This window comes from Pholcus phalangioides, unplaced genomic scaffold (genome assembly GCF_987345545.1).
Source record: "Pholcus phalangioides strain wild (caught in Gottingen) unplaced genomic scaffold, Ppha-v1.0 ptg000004l_1, whole genome shotgun sequence".
Lineage (NCBI taxonomy): Eukaryota > Metazoa > Arthropoda > Arachnida > Araneae > Pholcidae > Pholcus > Pholcus phalangioides.
Window position 1 is genome coordinate 13,717,672 of NW_028301597.1, and position 12,972 is coordinate 13,730,643.

Below are 12,972 nucleotides of genomic sequence, written 5' to 3' on the forward strand. Positions count from 1 at the left end.
AAAAAGACAGCCATCAAAGGCATAATCCTTTTAAAAATAAACACATTTGTATGAAACTAGATTAAATGTTAGTCGTAAATGCAATGCCAATGATTTAATTCGTGGCAGAAATTAATGCGGGCTCATTCACGACCTCCTCCATAACCTATATAGGAGGTCGTGGCTCGTTGTGATATGAACAATAACAACTTTATGAAATTCCTCCCGGAATAGCGCGGTCAAGTATCAGGGTTGAGCAATTCTTCGGGAAGTTTGAGACGAGATCGATACTTCAACGTGCATGCATATGCATATAAATGTTATACAATACGGCTAGTTTCCCTCTTGATTAAATGTTCGGAAACAAGCGGAGCGTTAATTCACATTTCGAGATAAGCTAATAAAATAAACTCGAATTAACCTGATCCTTCTATGGAGCCACGAACTTTAATTAAGCGTGTTTTGAGATAACAAGCTTATTCTAGTAAAGGAGCTTTAATAAGGAACAGTCGCGAGAGAGAAAGTTTATGATGTTGTTTTGCCCGAACGAATGAACTCTCGTCAGCGATTTCGAAAAGTTGTTGCTCGTTTATCGGAATCCGAAACAAATATTAAAGGCAGGCATATGATTTTCTTCACGATGAGGAATTCACCTGCGGCCGATTCAGTCTTTAAAGTTTATTTTAAGTTAGGTATTCTCGCCACGATAATAACGAAATGTCGCCAAACACGCGTACGCACTGCCTCGAGCTGAAATCTTTATTACGCCAAAATCTGCTGCCACACAAAATAAAATAAATAGTGAGGAAATGTGGCATTAAAATTATTATTAAAGATGAAATTTTGAAAGAAACACTCATTGTGTATTTACACAGTTCATATTCTCACAGACGACGGCACAATGAACGAATGTACCGATACGTACATATTAAATCCGATTACGGCAGTAAATTTCACTTTTGTCACCCGCGGCTCCGGGATTAGTCAACATCTATCCACGGCTTCCCACAATAGTTTTACAAACAAAAATAACATTAGTCTTCAAAGCCTGAAAAACAGGAGTGCCCGAAACGGCACATATAAATATTGACATATCACCGCGATGCCCCAGGCAAATCGTTGGCGACGCCCTTAGGAGCAGCGATGCACACTTTCAGAACCACTGCATTACGGGAATGGAAGAAAAAATTTGATCAGTATAAGTAAACAGTACCTCGGAAAAATTATTTATCAATCGCACTCATAATAAGAAGCAAATCTGGTAACTTTTTAACATGTCGATACCGCTAATGACACTAATATATCTTTAGGATATGACATATTCTTCTTAATATGCATTAACGGCTCCACTTATACGGATATTTTATAGGGACACACTATTCGACTGCGCATGTCTATGCATGACAGAGTCTTTTTTGCACTTCATTTTCACAGCTTCCGAAACACGAAAGCTCCGTATCAGTGCTTCAGTAAGTGGGCGATATCGCCCTTTTAAGTGGGTACAGGAGGAAACCAAGGGGCTATTTAAAGCTGCATATATAATGTGCTGTCTTGTCCTAAGGGTTGGTATAGCAAGAGGAGTGCTGTAAAGAAATGTTCCTCAGTGATTTAAGACTGTGCTCTATTTATATGCACACAAACAACAATAAAAGTGCTCGCTTAGTTCGAATTGATTCGAGTGAATCGAAACAAAAAAAAAGAAAAATATTTTACTTATATTCACTGACATCTCAGAGAAAATGAAAACGGCCCAAACGCAGTGAAACCAGTCGATTCGTTCCACAAAAAGTGAATTAAAAAAAATAGATAATTCCGTTTCCTCTCGATTTCTCACTAAGCTTCTTTAAAAAGCCTCCACCTTTTAAAGAAAAAAGCCTTTTAAAACCTTTCAGCGTCGCAATACGACGCATCTTGCTTTCGCACACCCTCCCTAATTAGGGCGGCGCAGTTGTATTTGATTTCGTTTAGACAAGATTACTGAAAATACGAATTTTACACACAAGGTTCGCAACCGAAATATCTGGTAAACCAGCGTTTCTCAGCTTTTCCGAACACAAGGACCACTAAGATCTCTGAAAAAAAATTCGGCGTACCATTTACGGCATTTTGGAATATCATTGAATATCACTGATATTAGTTACATACCATGAAATAATTTTCGTTTCATTAGAATTTTCAAGTCTGCCTGAGGACCACCCGTATTATACTTACGGACCATCTCTGATACACGTAGGTTGAGAAACGCTGTGGAATGCCGATCGATAGGGAGCGTGAAGTTAACTATCGGAGGGCGTCGCGTTCACACGAAATTTAGTTTGAATTTCACGAAATTTCACAATCAAAAGGTAATTTTTTCCAACTTGAGTAGTATAGTTGACCTTTAACAGGCAACACACAATCTGTGAGGAGATGGAGCGCAAGCTTTTTAAACATGACCCGTGACCCCAGAACCGTATCCAGAAATTTCTTTCGGACGGGAAATAACTCTACTAACCGTAGCCACCTTTGGTCTATCGCATCAGAAGCAATTTGCTAATATATTTTACTTTCAAAGGAATGGCTGAATGTTGGAATTAAAATAATTGTGGAACCAAATTGCTGTTTTAACGGCCCGGAGCTAGCCTCTGAGTGTGCAAGTCTGGGTTCGAATCCCGGAGGCGTTCCATTTTCCGGTCTCAAGTACGACGACCATATGTCCCGTCTAGTCGAGTATATCATACTTCTGACCGGGATTGATTTTGCATATAGTTATCAATCGGTTATTGCCATCAGAAACCAGGAGTCCCAATGTGTTCACATTAAGCGGCGTGGACTGTATCACCACTTACCTGCCAATCCATTATGTTAGATTTAGACAATTATTCCGTGAAAAGATATGTCTGTATCCACACCAGAAAGGTCACGATAATTCGAATTTTTACTTCCTTCGATAGACATAACATTCAAAGTCCGCCAAGATACCAGGGCCAACTGTAAGAGATAGAAAATACATTATATATTTTTGAGCGTATAATATTCTTTCGAATGAAATCAGAAAATAACACAAAACATTTATTTCCAATGAAAAAAATTGGGGGAAGGGAAGGAAATATAGGGGTAAACCATGTCGAACAACGACTGCTAATTTATTGATTTTTTTTGTTCCTGGAGCTTACATAAGGTTTTCATTGTGATGTTGACCGATGATGGATGAATTAACGCCCATCTCGTGATCCAGGACAGAAATTCTACTGCACTCGAAAGTTTAGAAAGTTTCGAGTCGAAACTTCAAACGAATTTAAATAAACGTATATACTGTTTATATATGTATGTATGTATGTATATAATTACAAGAAAATAAGAAGATGAAAAATGGAAAAAAATACAATAAAATAAATGTAACAATGAAGAGTTCTCAAGGGGACCCCCCCCCCCCACATTGTCCCAAGAAACAAAAATGTTTGTCAAAACACACTTTTGTGTGTTTGGTCCACACTTTTTTTGACACTTTTGTGGAGGTGTCCATTTAATATTGTGCTACTAATGTATTTTTCGCGTCTTTCTAACTTTTTTTCAATTTTTGTATTTTGCATTTTTGCTTTTTTGACTTCCAAAGGTTGTTTTCGCAAAAATTTCGGGGGAACTGATGGTAATTCTATGCCTTTCTTTAGCTTGCCATCATCAGAAACATTTTTTCTTCTTGGGACAATCGGGGGGGGGGGGGTTCCCCCCCTTGAGAACGACCTCCTCATTCTTCCATTTATTTTATTGCATTTTTTTCATTTCCTTCTAATTTTATAATTTCTAGTTATGCGTATACAGCTGCCTAGGGCGCTATACTCTGGCTTTTGAAATGTTTTAATTTTGAATTTTTCAACACATTTAATTTTAAATTCAGTAGTCCTTTCGGAATGTATGTTATGTGTGTGTATATACAGTATATATATACACTTTTAATGCACTTTTTAATTCTAATTAGGGCGTATTCGTTATTTGCTGGCTGAATTGCGAATAAAAAAAAGGGAAGAGTCACCTACTATAAATATACGAAGAGTGTCACGAGGCTAAGTCCAGATATATACTGAAGTGTCAAAAGTCATGAGATACCAAGCAAATGCAATATTACCCTCGGAACGCCTCTGACAAAGGTCGGCAATGCATAGTTTCAAAACCACTGCACTAGGCGCTTAGTTGACGCTACCATGGAGCTGCTCAAACGCAACTCGGCCAACTTTATATTGTGAAACTGAGAAATCTTGCGCAACTTCGTTGAAAAAATTAATTTGTCTTTTTTGAAATTAATGAAAGAAAACAATGGAATTAAAAAAAATCGAAAAAACCACCTGCAAGTGAGAAAATAAAACGAAAAAAAACACCAATCTCTCAACTTCGCCAAGTATTTCACTACAAGTGACGTAAAGGTTCATCGTCATTGCGACCAATCAAGATTCGCTAAATTCCTTATAATTAGGGATATATAAATTTCATATTTACGAAATAAGTGCGATAAATGCCAAGTTCACGAAATGAATGCGATAAATGAGAAATTTGAAAATTTGAACGGGAAATGCAAAAATTTTAATTTTTAAAACTTTTTCGTGAAATCTCGATAATTTTCACTTTAACGTCCCTAATTCTTGCGTGTGCCCCAAGGACCCTTGCGGGGACCCTTCCCCCCAAGGAAGATGCGGGTCCGGAAGAAGTTTTAACAATTGGTATATACGGAGCCTTTTCAGACGATGCGGAATGCGCAACTTTGAAGTGTTCATGCGGGTCCTGATGGCGTTCGCATGTGTCAAAACCAAAGTGTGGGCTCTGCATCCGCACATACAAGTTTTGTATATTAGGTTATATGGAGCTATTCACACGATGCGGGTCCGGGTCCGCATCTTTGGCTACTTTTAAAGATGATTTGCGTGGAACTTTTTTTATTATTTGCCATAAATACCCTTAAAAACACCATATGAAGGTCCCTGTTCATCAACAGGGATACATCAGCCAGCACATACGTCTATCCCTCCGTTTCCTTCTGAGATAAAGGAGATATAGCAACTTTTACTGCCTTTTGTACATACTTCACAATTTTATACAATAAAACACCTGTGCCAACAACAGCCACTGACGGGACCATGAAAACGTAACCGCTATTGGGAATGAAATTTTATTTCTGAAAGAAAAAAAACCACTATAAAATTTGCGATGTGTATATGACACGTAAGATTATACGCCGTTTTGTAATTCATTACGAATATATAATTGACTAAATACTTTAATAAACTTTTAGATTTAACTAAAAAAAATTAATCTTTTTTCTTTTAAAATTTTTATTTCTTTTATTTTTTAAATTTTTAATCTTTCAATTTTTTTAAACTTTAAAACGAAATACTTTTATTAAACGACGTTATCCACGTACGGCGTTCACTCACGACCGGATTAGGCCGTGAGAAGGCCCTAAGCATTTGAATAGTTTTGGTGCCCCCCCCCCCTCCCCGATACCTACAATTGTAGGTATCGGTATATATTGAGTCTATAAACTCAAAAACAAAGTGAAATTTTATAATTCAGAAGTAACTAATCTAAGAATGGGATTTATGAAAGTTATTTTATGAAACTTAAAAAAAGCAACCAATAAATTTATCGGCCACATTCGAGCAAATGCAACCGATCAGCTAGCTCATTGGTTGCATTTGTAAAAGAATTATTATACAATTTTTACAGTGTAATCCGGGCTTAATACAGAATTATGATGCGAATATTTCTAAGTACAGACATTTTGAAAGTCCCCCCCCCCTTTTTTTCTACTTGCAAAGTCTTTGATATCTTCTGAATATTTTTTTTTTTTTTTGGAACATCATTGGATATATGTTTTTGGAATTTTTCTTTTATATTTTCCAAAAGAAGAGATCTTGGATTTTTTTTTTTTTTTCAAAATCTTTTGAAAATCTTTTGGCCTAGTATCAGACTCTAAAACAGCTTATCTAAAACATTCCTTGGTGACAACATATTGTACTTTTAATGCTGGACGCATAAAGTGAATCTCGGGGATTGCAGACTTCAGAGAACCGAATTCCGTTGTGGCCAAGACGAACGCAACTTTTTTTGCACTCAAGAAAAATGAAAAATGCATATTTATTCTACCAAAAAGAAAAAAATATCACAACTGCCAGCAAAACTCTTCCCGACGACCTGTAGTAACCACAGGTGGAATTCGTGGTTCAAAGCTGTCATTTTTCTGAGCGAATATATGGGAAATATTGTTGCGTTTCTCAATACATATGAAAACAATAACTCGAGCATGTTTCTTAAAATAAAGTTTTAACAATGAAATTCTCGCTCGTAAAATACGAACGAGTCCAGCTGACTTTCGTTTCCGAGTTCTGTGGGAAAACTATGGAACTTACCGACAATTTGGAAGGATCAAATTATCCATTAGATTTGAAATTTTGAGCACCAATTTCAAGAGCATTTTTGCGAAAAAACAGAAAAAAAAATTGACGAATGAGAAATGGTGGAGAATTGATGAAGAGCATATCATTATGTTGAAACACAGCGACAGAGAAGAGTTTAAATATACGGACTCTACCAAATGACATCCAAAACAACAAATGAAACCTACCTGCGTATAAGTAGACTATATTGTCCATCTAAAGCCGCCACAGCACCTACATCATCTTTAAACCCATATTTATTATTAGAAAGCTTCTCCAAAATACTTTTTTTCTATTTGAGAATTTCTGATTTTGAAAAAAAAATACTTTTTGCGAGATTTATGTATTTCTACTTATGATGTATCTAGGAATGCAAGATTTGTTTATACGCGAGGGAGGGGGAGCTGCTGATGTTTCCCGAATACGAAAACTTCTGTTTAAACAGTGAAGCAACAAATTTTGGCCTAGTCTTCTGAAACTTCCATCAAACTCAATTGGAAACTGAAATCATCACCAGTTTTCGTAGAATCTATTTGTATAGCCCCTGCCGAAAAATTTGATCAAAATACCGATTCAAATATTTTTAATATGGTCACATATCTGAAATGTTACGTATAGGAACATAATTCAAAAGACATCTCTAATCGGTTTCATCAAATAAATCAGTTTAAATTATAGACTTTTAATAAAAGTTTTGATCGAATTTTAATCGGCTCGATCGAGTTGATTAGCTCAACTAAAATTAATTTTTTAAATGTGATTAACGATTGATCGATTAACCGACTCGATTAATCGGACCAGCCGAAATGGCGAACATTGTCGAGGTTTTTTTGTAAGCCGAGAAAAATATTACTTTATTGATTAAGCGACCGAATGTCTGAATTTAATAACTTTGGTTTTTCATAAGCGAGTAAAAATTCCAATGAAAATGAATCAAAAGCCAAAGATGGCGGAAATTCGACGATGGGAAAGAACGAAATCGAAAATAGTTTCCATTTCCAACTTTTACAGGCAACGAGACGCTCCTTCATATCCCAAAGCACAAACAGAAAGAATGCAATTGCCAAGGAAATGCCAGAAAAAAAATTGCATATATTCTTTTTTTTTCACCGATTCTCTCTCCCCCAGGGCGGAGCGAAACGGGAAAAAGGTGCTGCGTCCATCGTACGAAGAAGCATTTGTGGTTGATCGGTCAAGCACATCCACGCGACACGAAAGAAAGACACACAAATGACGCAGCAAGTAGTAAACGGAGCGACGGTCTTTTTTCTTAAGGATGGGGAAAAAATGCATCAGATAAGCTGTAGAAATAGTCCAATCCTTTGCGTCACCCCTTGTCGAGCTTCAATTCTTTAAACGAGACCCCGCCCCCGACAGATACACACTTCTTAAGTGAAGGTGCTTTAAAAGAAGCGGGGGCTGGAGAGAATGATTCTCTTCCTGCCCAAAACACAAAATAAATAAATGGAAATGGCTAGACCAGTGGTTCTCAACTTGGAGACCACGTGACCACCTTTGGCCCGGGGATATTCCATTAAATTAAGGCAACGTATGAAAACCAAATGAAATGAAAAAAAATCAGCGGACCACAGAGAACTGTAAAAAAAAAATACACAAAAACAGAGGTAAAGAAAGCAATTATCGATCTTTTAAAGCCATTGGAAGCGAAACGTTATAAATTTAATTGTTTATTCGTTGATCCTTTGAAGCAGCTTCAAAAAGCTGTGGAAATTAGTTTCGTATGTCATCTACTGGACTATCATAGAATCCATTTGTTGTGACTACTACTACTACTTATTAACCGTACACATTCCTCTGCGGAATTTCTAACGAATCGGTACACTCTGGAACGTGTGATCTGGGTGTATGCGTGACCCCTCACGTATTTATGTTGCCAGAGTTGTTTGCGTCTGTTTCGTGCTCTTGATCGTACTTCTGCCTTCTATATTTTGAAGTGAAAGAAATGAATTTCCATGTTTACGTATGTGTCGTGTTGCCTGCTCTCTGCGGAGAGACTTTTTCCACAAATGGGAGATCGGCTTGCATTTGCACTCCAAAGTTAGAAAATCGCAGACAGACCCGCCTCTGTGCCGACCGCTGTGAAAACTGCCGATTTCACCTTCTTTCCGAAAAACCGAACCGTACGATACAGTACCGTCGGCATTCTTGTCTGGAAACAGGGTGAAGGGCATTTATTATGGTCGATGACGGCGAACAAATGAATAAAAAAATAAGTTCGTTGTTTTCCTAATTAACGTCTCTTAAGGAAAACCGAAACTATGCGCGGGGGGGGATGTGATCTCTGCTATACATTATTATCAGGAACATCACCAAACGTTTTCTTTTTATCGAGATGTTATAGATTGCATTCACGAAGGGCGCCTTTTTCGGACTGTTATCCCCCCCCCCCCCTTTGTTCTCATTATTTGATGTACACGAGCGCCGCTGTGCCGCAACGTTTCGCACGAGTCGACGCTTGAAAGAAAGACAAATCCTTCGAAGAAGTTAACGAACTTGCTACGAACAGTAGTTGAAATTCCTGTAGTTTTGGGCCTCGCCCTTGAAAATCGAAAAGAACAACCTCGAACAAAAAAAACCAAAATACTCATTAAGGGGGATAGAAACGAACGTATCCCGCTTCCAAGGCCATTCGCGATCGTCGTCGTTATCACTTTTTACGATTCAAGATAACAGAGAAAAAAAATTACCAATAATAAATGTTAATGATGATAAAATAATAATGATCATTTTAGCTGCGGAATGCATCCTCTCGCTCGCACGTAAAGCCAATTAACATTTTACAATGGTCCTGCGATACTTTCATAACCCTGCATCAATTTGACTTCAGCACGCATTTTCGTTTACTCTTTCTTCTTTCGAGCATGAGCCTAGTTCAACTGAAAGAAAAACATGAAGCGCTTCCAAGCGAATGTTACTGCACAAGATACCCAATTGAAGATTTAGAAGTATCAATTTGAAGAACAATTTGAAATAATTGTCCTTCAAATTACTTTACATGAGGAAATCAAAAAAAGAAATCTACAAAAAGAACATTACGAGTGATTTCGTTTGCATCCAGGAACATACGAACAAATATATAATTTTTGGTATCTTTTGTTAACCGATTGTTCGGAGTTACTTCGATACATACCACTGAAAACATCAATAGAAATTTATCTTTTTAAAATATTATTATAATATAATTATTACAATATTACTATTTTTTTCCTTTTGTGCATTATATTACATTAATACATTGTAATTTATTATACTGTATTTTGATAATAGAAGTGCAGTCGATTCTGCGTATGACGATCCCTAAAAGAACGTTTTCTCGCTCAGTGCTACTTATTTTTGTGGTCCCAATTTTTACAACTACTTAACTGTAAATACATTTCTTAAACATTCCTCTGGAGAATTTCTAATGAATTGCTACAATCAGGATGTGTGTGTTTTCGTGTCCCTAACGTATTTATGTTGTCAGAGTTACGTTTGTTTCGTGTTACACTGGTGCTGCCATCTGTCTTCTGTATTTTGAAGTGACAATGGCTAAAGCTTGAATTTCTTTTTACGTAAAAATTATAAAAATTATCGTGCCGAAGATCTTCCTGCTGTCTGCGGAGGCTTTATTTAAATAGCAGACCGGCTGACATTCTCGCCTTTGAAGTCAGAAAACCAACTTCACCCGACCACCACTGTGCAGCCAACGGGGTTCGAACTTGGATCTCCCAACTTTTACTAACACAGTATATATATATATATATATACACTCATTGAGATTTGTGGTTTAAAGCCTGCTCACAACGTTTTTTTTATGACGGTTTTAGAAACGTTACAAGTGGAATCTATACCGTATTCATAACGCTTTATAACGGTCTTCTGACTGTATCCCGAAGAGGAAAAACTTTCAACTCGACAGAAAATAACGCATCAGTCAAAAATGCTAGACAACATTTGGAAGCGGAATAATAAATCGCACAAAAACCGCCAAAAGAAAAAGCAATCTAATTTCAAAATAGCCAAAAAATTAAAGTAGGCAATAGTGTAGTCGATTGATTCACCTTCCCGTAATTACTGGGCACAAAGTTGACCTCCAACTAATTCTGTTTCTTTTCGGCACCCGTAAAAGGGTGCATTTGTAACCTCGAGGCAACGGATTCTCGCTAAACGAAAGAGAGACGAATTCTCTCTCGATCAAGGTCAGACACGCGGCAGGTAACAGCATTTCGTCCGCAAAAGTACGCACGTCTCTCTCTCTCTCCTCCCAACTTCAGGGTGAAAGTTCGAGCGAAAGAAATATAAAAGAAAGACCAAAGAAATAGAATATCAACGAATAGGTGTGACGACGGCAGGTCCCTCCTCCGGAAACTGAACTAAAAGACGACTGCAAGTTCGATTTTATTATTATTTTATACATATTCTCCGGCACCTTTAGAAATTTTTCTCTAAAAAAGAAGGATCAACGACTTCTCTCTCTTCTTTGACCTCCGAAGGAAAAAAAATAAAGAGGCTGGAACTTGGGGTTGGATTGTGCGCGTTGTTGTTCACTTTGCTTTTGTTTCATTCATTTCCGCTCGGCTCACAACACAAAAGGCCGCTCTCTCTTTTGTCTTTATATATTTACTGAAGGATCCATATCCGTGTACATATTACACACACCGCGTCAACGTGTTGCTACATTTCTCATCTTCGATTTTACTGGTGCATCATTAACCTTTAACTGGTATGATGTAACCCAGCGTTTCCCAACTTATGGCCCCTCTGGTCCGTGACGTTGTCATAGGTGGTTGGCAGGGAGACGTGATAACATTTTATTCACCCGTTATAATTAATATTAGAAATATCATTCATATATGGGTTCGAATAAAATTATACTTTCATTCGGGTTCACCACACATAATCGACGAGAATGCACGATTAGCGCACTTAAACCTGCATTATATTATTATACCTGTATCTCGATGAATATAAAAAAAAATCTGCCGTTCGGAATCGGCGATAAATTGTAAGCTCCGGTCCAATTAGCCCTCGTGTGCAGAAAATGACCGTGGTGCGAAAAAATGATCAAATGACGAAAACGCTGTGTGTATTTTTCAAGAATTTTGTGAACATTACAAATTCAAATAAATATCGTTGAAGAAACGGGACAAATGTATGAAAAAAATTCGGAACAACGATAATTATAGGAATTTTCCGTTATACGGGACACAAGCGGTCTGTCAAATTGTTTCAGACATTTTACTGGTTCTTGTTTTCAGAAAGGTTAAGAAACACTTGTGTAGCCGAAATATGCGATGGCTGTGATCCGACCGATATTCTTGCTCGTAAAGCTTCAGCAATTTTTCCACCATGAATGAAGGAACCCTTCTCTTGTCACGAGCACTGCCTGTACCCAAACTCAAAAAAGAGCACCCTTACGACAAGTTTGACATACGAATTCATGAAATTAGAATGATTTCAATCCTTGAATACAATTGCAAAGTTGATCAAGTGCTCGCGAGCACGTAATCGAACACGAGCATCGAGCATTCTGGGTGTTTCAGACAGCAACGGGGTGCTCGGGAGTAACGGGTTGAAGATGCCTGATGTAGGTCCTTAAGAAACGTATGAGGGGAACGAGATCGACTCAATGTAGACCAGTGGTTTCCCAAAGTGGGCAATATCGCCCCCTGGGGGGTGATGGAATTGTCCAGGGGACGATAGAAAAACTACGGGTATAACATAGGATCCTACGGGTAAGCTTGAGTTGGGAGCGGCGATGGAACAAAGTTTGTTAAACTATGGAGTAGAGATAATTCGACCCTTCAATGCGTAAATTTCCACGTTATAATTGATAATTTAACATGTTTTATCATTGTTTTTATCCTGATAATTTAATAAATCATTTTAATTTTTAACGTGTTACTTTCTTTCCTTCGCGGTCTAAAACGAGAAGAAAACAAAACAATTTATTTTGGTATCAATTAAGTGGAATAATTGATTATCCATTCCATTAGGTTATCCACACGACTAGAACTAATAAAGGGGACACCCCCCCCCCCCCCGCTAAAAGAAAAGTAAATTGTTGTAGAAGTGCACTAAACTGGGGTGACTCGGTACATACTCTAATCTCTTATTTTAGATGTTTTAGATTTCTTATCATAACCGCTGTAAATGATACAGGGAGGTGATTTCAAGTCCAGCCGCCAGAGAGAGCCATCACGATTAAAAATGGTACCTAAATCTCTCATAATTATCCCGCCTTTTTTTCACCGCCTACTTTTATCACAACCTGAGCTTCAATTGTCATGAAAACAAGCTTTGTTTATAATATGCTTAACTTGGTTACATCTTGATAGAAGTTTGCTTTCGGTGTTAATTTATTGTTTTAACTGTGGTTGCGCTAGTCTAATTAAATCAGTTTGTTAAATACTGGTTGTTTTATTAGTGGAATTGTTAAGAATTGCGGAGCGACTCGAGGACAATATTTTATATTTGTTACAGACACATGCAGTTATACAGATGCCACGAACATAAATATAACAATATGTTAGGCTCCAGATCCTATAGAAATTACACATATCAAATTATCTTTTTAATTGATTTA

At 37.4% G+C, this 12,972-nt stretch overlaps 1 protein-coding gene across 2 annotated transcripts in view; it reads right to left on the reverse strand.

Annotated features, from left to right (window-relative positions):
* Positions 1-12,972, reverse strand: part of LOC149086568 (core alpha-(1,3)-fucosyltransferase-like) — a 98,253-nt gene that overhangs the window by 52,981 nt on the left and 32,300 nt on the right. For both annotated transcript variants that reach the window (XM_089230922.1, XM_089230923.1), the window contains one exon: positions 2,808-2,949. The gene's annotated coding sequence lies outside the window, so the exon portion shown is untranslated. The remainder of the gene's footprint in view (positions 1-2,807; positions 2,950-12,972) is intronic.